The sequence below is a fragment of the Coenobita brevimanus genome, chromosome 92, assembly GCF_032717465.1.
Source record: "Coenobita brevimanus isolate Jiangsu-jjx chromosome 92, ASM3271746v2, whole genome shotgun sequence".
Lineage (NCBI taxonomy): Eukaryota > Metazoa > Arthropoda > Malacostraca > Decapoda > Coenobitidae > Coenobita > Coenobita brevimanus.
In genome coordinates, this window is record NC_137045.1 from 19,238,775 (window position 1) to 19,246,688 (window position 7,914).

Sequence of the window (7,914 nt, forward strand, 5' to 3'; positions counted from 1 at the left end):
ACACACACACACACACACACACACACACACACACACACACACACACACACACACACACACACACACACACACACACACACACACACACACACACACACACACACACACCAATCTCACCCCTTCACCGTAACACCTGAAGACCCAGTACTATTAAACAAGGCTCTGCAGCATTGCATCACACCCATTGGCCATCTATTTAACTCTGCGATTGGAATTAAGGAATTCAAAGACCAATATGTGAGTGATAAGGTAAAAACATGGGTAGAAGAAATTCCTGTGCTTCCCAGCCACGAAAAAACAGAACCCCATGCAGCATACAGCACATTTACGTATGGTGTAATGCACAAGTGGACCTTCGTGATGAAGACCATACCAGACATCGAGTTGCTGCTACAACCACTGGAGGATGCTATCAGGGATTCATTCCTCCCATCCCTGACCAATGGCCACATCCCCACACTAGAAGCGAGGGACCTTCTAGCACTGCCAGCCAGGATGGTAGGCCTTGGCATTATACACCCAGCAGCCGTGGCAAGCTACGAACATAGAAATTCACTTAGGGTCACAGACTCCTTGTCACAGAAGATTTGCGACCAGGTTGAGACGAGTGAAATCGACCACCAAAGGCAGAAAGACATAAGGACACAGATAAGCATGAAGCGAGAATTAAGACAAAAGGACCAGCTGCAGCACATAACCGAACATCTATCACCAGACCAATGCAGAAAAGTTGAAATTGCACAGGATGTTGGGTCATCGAACTGGCTGACAACCTTGCCTCTCAGGCAAAAGGCTTCCACTTCAACAAACAAGGATTTATTAACACCATAGCCGTGAGATATGAGTGGCCAATAGAGCCCACCTCAACACTGTGCCTGTGGCATTGCCTTTGATGCGAAACGTGCAATGGTTTGCAAGATGGGAGGCTTTGTTTGCATCCGACACGATGAAGTACGCGACCTCACAGCCAAAATGCTGCAGGAAATGTGCCATAATGTCACGACTGAGCAAGCTCTGCTATCCCTGGACGGCGAGCACTCCACCCACACAACAGCAAACACATCAAATGATGCAAGAGTGGATGTCAATGCTCGAGGTTTCTGTACACGTGGGCAGAGGGCTTTCTTAGACATCAGGATATTTGATCCAATGGCAGCATGCCATCTTGAACTGTCTCTCGAAGCTGCACACAAAAGGAATGAACAAGAAAAAAAAAAACAGAAACCATCAAGATAGGATCCAACATGTGAACCATGGTCGCTTCACTTCCCTTGTGTCCTCAACATCAGGTGGGATGGGTCAGAGGCGGTGAGATTCAACTCGAGACAGGCAGAGGTTCTTTCTGAGAAGAAGCATTAACTCCAGAGTTTTGTAATGGCCTTGATGAGATGTCGACCGTCATTCTCCCTCGTGAGGTCTGCACTCCTATGTCTCTGGGGCACAAGATTATCAGCCCTCAGGCCTGTCTCTCTGGCGGGTATGGATTACGAAGCTACTGTGGCCGTGATTCGCATAGATCAGCGACTCCAATAATGTCTTTATTAACAATGTAATGTTACTTAATATAAAATAAAACAATAAAAGTAATAGTAGATGGTTGGTAACCACAGTCATTGGCGTGCTTGGGGCCAACGGATTGTAATATGAGGGTTAGTGTTAACCGTCACATTACAACTCCACATGGTGGACTGTATTAGGAAGGTTGGTTTTGATCTTCACAGTACAAATCCCTAATGGATGGAGGTGATTTTGAAAAAAAAAAAGTAGTAGCGCTAATAGTTAAAAAAAAAAAAAAGATAGATGGTGGCGGAAAGATAGGAGAGTGTGGTCATCATGCACTCTCTCGTTCTAGTGCAACTTTCAGGTGACAACACAGAGTGACACTCCAAATGGTTTCCTGTAACTCAGGAAACCAATTAATACGTTGAGGGGTAACCACACAATGAATGGACGCCAAGTGGTGTAGTGGGTTAAGGTAACCCGAATGTTGCCTATACTCGTATAGGTTTCAACTCGTGGAGTGGTTAGTGTTAATGTTCAGATAATGACGCCCAGGCTAAAGCAACTGGTTACTCTCGCACTATACGTCTGCAATGAGTAGCCTGTACTGGTAGTCCGACGTCTACGCTCTGTTGGGTCAGTGAAGGATTACTTTGTTATTAGTCGTAATTATTTATAGGACTTTTTTTTTTTTTCCGGGGCAAGGGGGAGTACCTCTTCTCTTGTGCATCTTTTTTTTTTTTTTGGCCTCACCCACAGGCATGGCCAAATATAATACTTGTCCCTAACTGTGTCACTCCCTCCCTTATCCACTTTCTCATTCACTCACTGAGTTTCTGTACTTTCTAGAAGAATGGGGTCCAGGCTGTATGAGGGGAGTGTAAGGAAAATAAAATTTTGTTCAGTAGTAGATCTCCCTCCGGGTCAGGTTTCAAGCAGGGTGGGACCCCCAAGGCCACCCTCATGGGGACGGTGGGCCCTCAGTGTCCAACTCAAAACCAATAGGCGCGGCCAATTTTTTTTACCTAGGAACATGAATTTTGTGCACAGTGATAGAGCTTCACTCGTGCCAGGTTATATGCATGGTGGAACCCTCAAGAGCCACCATCCACAGGGAAGCAGCCCCCATTTGTCTCGGCCAAAGTCGTTATGTACAGACAAGGTTCTTAGTTGAAACATAATATAATGCCAATTAATAGATGTTCACCCTGCCCACCTTTTTTTTGGATGGTGGAATCACCGGGGGTCACCACTTACTGGGGGGGGGCGACCCCAGTAAACCGTGGCAAAAAAAAACATTATGTATTTTCGTAGTTTTTAAACGAGGAACACGAAATTTTGTGTATTGTAGGCGTTTACCCCGGTCAAGTTTTAGGCAGGATGAGACCCTCGATCATCCGATGGCCACCTTTCCCGCGGGGAAGTCTGCCCCCAGGGGAGATAACGCCTTAGTTTTTAGCAGAAACATAAAATTTTGCATATTAAAAGACCCTCACCCGGGCCAGAGCTAATGGAGGGTAGGACCCCTAGGTTCGCTCCTCAGCTTCCCCCGGAAATAATTTTTTCCTCTTATAATATTGCAGGGGTGTGTATGACCATTATAGGTGTTCATTGTTTAGTTCCAGTTCCTGAGAGCGTAATATTTACATTTGTTCCTTATTTCCTTGTTCATTTTGTTTCATTAATTTTAAAGCCACTTTCGTCACTTCTTCATCCCCCATATCGACCATTGTTCATCACTTTTTTTTGTTCCCTACATTCTTTACATCTCTTACATTTCTTCAATAGCCATTTCATCTCACTTCTCATAATCACAGTCTTTCACTTCTTTCACTACCCATGTTCTCATATTTTGTTATTTCTGAGATAATTTCTACGCAACGAAAGAGTAAAACCATTGAGACCTAGCTTTCCCTCCCCAGACCAGAATGCAGTACGAGACACGGGGATATATTCTGATGACACGGGGCTCCGGGAGGGTGGGGAGTAGGGGACGCGATAGTTTGTGGGGGTGGGGAGGGCTGGGAGGATGGGGAAGCACGGTGACGTCACGTGTGTGGGAACTGGTGGCCCGGCCGCCGTCACACCATCAGTACAGTATTGGTGAGCTGGTGTACTGGTGGTGAGGTGTGTGTGTGGTGAGGTGGTTCTAAGGTGGTAGTAAATCAGTGGTGAGGTGGTGGTGTACTGGTGGTGGTTTGCTTTTGGTAAGGTGGTGTACTGGTGGTGAGGTGGTGTACTGGTGGTGAGGTGTGGTGTACTGGTGGTGAGGTGTCGTGTACAGGTGGTGAGGTGTGGTGTACTGGTGGTAAGGTGGTGTACTGGTGGTGAGGTGTTGTACTGGTGGTGAGGTGTTGTACTGGTGGTGAGGTGTGGTGTGCTGGTGGTGAGGTGGTGAAGTGTGGTGTACTGGCGGTGAGGCGGTGTACTGGTGGTGAGGCGGTGTTCTGGTGGTGAGGTGTGGTGTACTGGTGGTGAGGTGGTGATGTACTGGTGGTGAGGTGTGGTGTACTGGTGATGAGGTGGTGTACTGGTGGTGAGGTGGTGTACTGGTGGTGAGGTGGTGTACTGGTCGTGAAGTGTATTGTCGCATTGTATTGCTGGTGATGAAGTGTATGGTGATGAGGTATGTGGATGCAATTTATTGGTGAGGTGTGTGGTGGTAGTGTGGTGGTAGTGAGGTGTATGGTTGTAATGCTCTGGTGGTTTCGGGGGGCGTGGTGTTGAGGTGTGTGGTGGCAATTTGTTGGTGGTGATGAGGTATGTGGTGGTAGTGCATTATTGGTGAGATGGTGAGTTTGTGAGGATGTGCTGTAGTGGTGGTGGTAAGATGTGAGGCAAGGTGTGGTGGTAGCGTATTGGTGATGGTTGTGAAGTGTGTGTTAACAACCTGTTGGTGGTTAGGTGTGTGGTAATTGCGTAATGGCGGTGGTGGTGATGAGGTGGTGAGATGGTGTTATACTGGTGGTAGTGGTGATGTGTGGGGGTAATGCATTTCAGTGGTAATGAGGTGGCTGAAAAATTAAAGTGTTGAGATGATGACCTTGGCGTAGTGGTGAGGAGCTAGGCTAATTGGTTAACTCCAAAAGGTAGTAGTGATGACGAGATGTGCTTGGTAAACCGAACGATGGACGTGAAGAACTGTGATGTGGTGGTGAACTAACGGCAGCGGTGCAATATGCCTTGTGAGGCAGTGAACCCGGTGTTGTGATGTGGACGGGTGATGATATGAACCAACGGCAGCGGTATTCGCTAAAGTGATGGCGTTGTTTGTGGTGAAAGTAGCTGTGATGAAGTGTTACAAATAAACATTCTGGAATAAAGTACTTTGTTTTACAACTGAACTCATTTAACAGGAAAAAGCCAACAAATGGTCTGTTGTGTTGCGTACAAGTAATAAAAAGTATCGCGTTAAAGAAACAAAGAGAAAAAAAGAGTCGTAAGCCCAGTCTGTTCTTCAGAAGTAAATGTGTTCTCCTGTGTGTCAGTGGCAGGGCAGATTGGGTTGTTTGCATTTCACAAACAGTGGTTTTGGTTTCTGTCGGATGTATTATTTGTTCTTGTTGTCGTTACGGTTCGCTTTAATACTGTATACTGTACACTGGTACAATAGAAACAAGGAGTAGCACTCGAAGAGTGCAACACCAGCGCTCACCAATTGGTGGGTGGGCCGAATATTTAACTTTGCTCATTGCCCTTGACCTTCGACCGATTGTTCTTAAAGTAAGTTTACTGCATTCTTATCTGACCATTAACACTTCCACCAACTTTGTTTCAAATCGGATCAAAACTGTTTAAGTTGATCTTGTCGTGTGCCCTTGACCTTTGACCTTTACCTGTGACCTTGATTTTTGACTAATAGGTCTCAAAATCGAATCTCTTTCTCTCTGCCTGAATCTGAATCCTTTCTCAAAGTTTAGTGTAAGACAGATAAAAACGGTTTAGATTTGCTCTGTCATGTGACCTTGACTTTTGGCCTATTGTTCCCCAAACAATAGGCCAATCTTTGGCTGGTTCTCAACCCTTCCACCAAATTTGATCCAAGTCAGATGAAATCTGTCTTAGTTATTTCGTTCACATACAGACACACTGGTTGAACTTTGGTCTTACCCCATGACCTTATCGTTTATGTGATTGCTCTCAAAATCTTATTTCTTCGTTCATATCTTACCTTCAACCCATCCACTATGTTTAGTCTAAATCGGATAAAAAATGATTAAGTTGACCAGACTAAGCCAAACCTTGATCCAAACCTATGGCTTTACTCATGACCCATTGTTCTAAAAAGCCATAGTCAGTCCCTTGGCTGGCCCTAAACCCTTCCACCAAGTTTGGTTAAAACAGGATGAAAACCGTTTATTTGAGAAACACACACACACACACACACACACACACACACACACACACACACACACACACACACACACACACACACACACACACACACACACACACACACAGGCACACCTTGACCAAAAATAATACCCCGCTCTCCCTATGGCAAGCGCGGGTGTAATAATTGTACTCATTTCTAACCTTAGTTTCTTGTGGATTCTTACAGTTTATGAGGAAGGGGGAAATTAGCAGTTATTGGTCTCATTACAGGGGTGCTTGATTTGACCGGAGGGAAAAGGAGGAAAAAAAATATAAATATCACATTAAGTGAACGGGAGTGTTCACATATGGTGAAGGTGTAGAAAGTGGTGCAGGTAGATAGGGTGAATAGATCCTGTACTGACTGAAGATGTTTGAAAAGGCGGGAACATGGAGGTGATGAAGATTTTAATGTATGGGAACGAATGGAACGTTATGTGGGGAGAGAGAGAGAGAGAGAGAGAGAGAGGAGAGGGAAGTAAAGGCAAAGTTAGTGGTAAGATGGAAGAGAAATAGCAAACGGTGAGGGAGAGTGAGAGCGTTGCGAACTAAGCCTTGATATGAAAAGGCTGAAAGAAAGGGAAACGAATGAAACGGAGAGGTAAGAATGGAAGTTTGTGAAAATTTGAGGAAATGCGCAGACTGGCTGCCAGAGAAACAGGGTGCAAGATGAAAGAGAATAATAAGATAAAGCGGGGTGAGGAGCTGATACAGGGTAGGATAGGGTGAGGGAGGCAGGTGCGTGTAGAGTGTAACCTGGCGGGTCTGGTCGGGGTGGAGGTAAACAGAGGCCAGACCAGGTGTGAATGACGGTAAATATGACTGTCGGGTGCGCAGGGCCGGAAGGAAGAAAGTTGCCATGGGTGAAGGTGAATGTAGGTATAAGGGACTGTGAATATATGGAAAGCGATTGTAAGTGGGTAAAGGCTTAGAGTGTGGATGTTAAGAAGAGTATCAGGAAAATTAGTATAAGGGAGATGGCGCTTGTGTGTGCAGGATCGTGAAGAGAAAGAAAAGTTTGTTTAGGGTAACTGATCTGTGTGTGATGAATTGCTTGTTTGTACTGTAGATATAAGGATAAGCTGTACAGGTGAAGAGGAGTAAGGTTATGGCTCTAATAGAAACTGGAAAACAGTTTAAGATGGGATGAAGTATGCGACGCGAATGTTTTGTGGTAAAAATGTGTGTGTATGTGTGTGTGTGTGTGTGTGTGTGTGTGTGTGTGTGTGTGTGTGTGTGTGTGTGTGTGTGTGTGTGTGTGTGTGAAGAACTGAAAGGAAAAAAAAATGAGTAAAGGAGAGGTAGATGCTGCTTTGGTTAAAGATGAGAAAGAGTGAAGCTGTCAAGGCTGTAAGTATGAGGGTACCGAGTTCGAAAAAGTTGAATGTTGTTTGAATTAAAGAGTGGAAAGAATTGTGGGCGGAAGGAAAGTGGGTGCCAGAAGTATGAGAGCTGTGTGGGTGAAGATGGGTGTACGGAAGTTAAAACAGATACAGGAAAAATGAGTTTGGGAGGCGAGTGGTCTGTGGGTGTAAGTGAACATGTTTATGTGGAAGGTGTTGTGTGTGTAACAAAAAAATTACTTTAGGAGAGGGGAGTGGTATTTATAGCCTTGTTTTGGTGAAGACGTGTGTGTGTGTGTGTGTGTGTGTGTGTGTGTGTGTGTGTGACGGTTGATATAACTGAGGAAGTAGGATGATAATGAGAGAGAGAGAGAGAGAGAGAGAGAGAGAGAGAGAGAGAGAGAGAGAGAGAGAGAGAGGAAGTTAATACATATGGGTGGAGCAGCGAGTGTAAATGTGTCTGAATGTTATATCTGAATGGCTATGAATGTGACTGATTGAGTGTGTTGGGGTGGGTGTAGGAGGATGACATAGCAGGGCTGAAGCATTACAATAAAATAGGTGTAGGTCAATGATTGGTGTATGTGGATGTATGATAGAGTGTAGGATGGTGACTAGTGTTGAGTGTGTGGATGAGGTGTATGCAAAGAGTGTAAGATAATGACTGGAGTTGGATGTGTAGATCCGCTCGTATGAT